Source organism: Sorex fumeus, unplaced genomic scaffold (assembly GCF_029834395.1).
Source record: "Sorex fumeus unplaced genomic scaffold, SorFum_2.1 ptg000051l, whole genome shotgun sequence".
In the NCBI taxonomy this organism is placed as follows: Eukaryota; Metazoa; Chordata; class Mammalia; order Eulipotyphla; family Soricidae; genus Sorex; species Sorex fumeus.
In genome coordinates this window covers 15,433,126-15,435,224 of record NW_026606108.1, presented here as the reverse complement: position 1 = coordinate 15,435,224, position 2,099 = coordinate 15,433,126, and the positions used below count along the sequence as shown (strand labels likewise).

The following is a 2,099-nucleotide window of genomic DNA, read 5'->3' as shown; positions in this document are numbered from 1 at the left end:
TAATCCAACAGTCTTGCATCATTAACAGAATCTCCCTCAAACTTCCTGCTTGTGCACTGGTCTGCACCACACTTCTTGGGAGCCCCAGATGCTCTTTGGCTTGGGGCAGTATTTCCTCCCTGCTTTGGGTTTTCACTTAAGGTCCCACTGAGAAAAGAGAGGAGGACTTTTTTCCTTTTCTTTCTGTTTCTTTTTCTTTTTCTTTCTTTCTTTTTTCTTTTTTTTCTCTTTCATTTCTTTGGCTTCTCTCTTTTTTTGGTTTGTTTTTTGAGGAGAGTTTTTCTGGGAATTAAAAAGTGTGTGGCGGCTGGTTCATCTCCTGACTGGGTTTATTGAATATGTCAAAGCTTGGGAGCCTGAGGTAGACTTGGGCAGTAGGATTAAGTATTGGCTTTATTGGGAGGTGATTTTTTTTTCTCTTTACACCTATTTTTATTAAACAGATGATAGTGGCAATTTTTATTTAATGTATAAATAGGTAAGTCATTTTATTAAGGAAACTGTACATATTGGTGAATATGATTAATGGTAACATCTACGTTAATTTTTTTTAGTTAACTCTTTAAAAATCAGAACTTAATAGGTAGGACATGTTCTATGATCTCTTCATTGTGAAGTGTCTTGTGTAGTTTATTCGATTGTTACAATGTCAGCATTTACAAATTTCAAGGAAACTTGAATATATGAACACCCAAGTTCTCCCCTTTCTTCAGCAACTGTCTCAATGATTTTCTTCATCTCAGCATGCCTGCACGGGTGAACTGAACACATAGGAGGCAGTGGGAGATGAGGTGATTTTAAGTGGCTACTTTTCTTCACGGACTGGAGCTATAGTACAGCGGGTAGGGTGTTTGCCTTGCACTCGGCCAACCCGGGTTCGATTCCTCCGTACCTCTCGGAGAGCCCAGCAAGCTACCGAGAGTATCCCGCCCGCACGGCAGAGCCTGGCAAGCTCCCTGTGGCGTATTCAATATGCCAAAGACAGTAACAACATCTCACAGTGGAGACATTACTGGTGCCCACTGGAGCAAATCGATGAACAACGGGACAACAGTGCTACAGTGCTACTTTTCTTTACATAATCTTCACTAATCTCTTCATACACGTTCTCAACTGTTAAAGGCTGCCGTTGCTAAACTGTTAAAGGCCGGCCTGCTAAAAGAACCGTAGCCAGAATGTCTAATAAGATTTATGGGTAAGTAAAGGTCATAAGTTTTGGTTTGCAAAATAGCATCTTCACTTTCAGCCTCAGTTTTGATTTTATAAGATCCAACTATTTTTCTTGTGTCTCCAGTGGCCTCATTTGTTTCCAAAAGTCCACTCTTCCTTTTTTCCACCCCGTATCTGCAGCTTCTCCTTCCTCTTCCTTTTCTTCCTCACATCACCCTGAGCAATCTTGGAGTTTTCTACTGTCATTGCTTCCCTTTTTGATCTCCTTAACTGCTTCGGTGATTCCTGTAACACCTGCGTTATGATGCTTTTCCATCCATCCCCAGCACCATCTTCTTCGATTGCTTCCCGTTCACCCGAATATTCCATCGGTTTTACACCTTTTATGGCATGTCACTTTTTTGGTGGCAGAATTTGCTTTCCTGTTGCTTAAGCGTTCGTCACTTTCAGTTCTTCTGGAGTCCCATAGCATTTTGGATGGTGATGGACTAAATGACCTCCAGCTGCCACAAACTCTTCTGGGGCGGTAATACCTGTTTCTTTAACCTTTGATTCCTTGAGGGACTGGGTCGGTACTGGCCACTTCCAGTGCCTTTCCTTTCCTGTGTTGATCACATTCTGCATCGGGGGCTGACTTCGGGTGCTTCTTTTACGTGACTGCTTTTTCGGGGGCGCCCCTGAACGGAACAATGCACCCCGCCTCCCGCCCCTGCAACCGTGGCCCGCCGGGTGGCCTGCTAAAGGAAGCGGAGGGAGGAATGCCCCCCGCAGGGGGGCTTTTACCGGGGATCCCAGACCGGGCTGTCGTGAGCAACTGGTCCGTCCCCCCGCGCCAAGTTCCTGCTCCGCCCGCCGCTTCCTCGGGCGATTCAGGCGCGGTCCAGGCGCGGCCGGGACTGAGCCGCGGGCCGGGCGCGCCCCCTGGGAGC

General features: G+C 46.2%; 1 pseudogene; it reads right to left on the bottom strand.

Annotated features, from left to right (window-relative positions):
- Positions 1-595: 595 nt before the first annotated feature.
- Positions 596-1,794, bottom strand: LOC130033043 (ubiquitin-like-conjugating enzyme ATG3; annotated as a pseudogene).
- Positions 1,795-2,099: the final 305 nt, after the last annotated feature.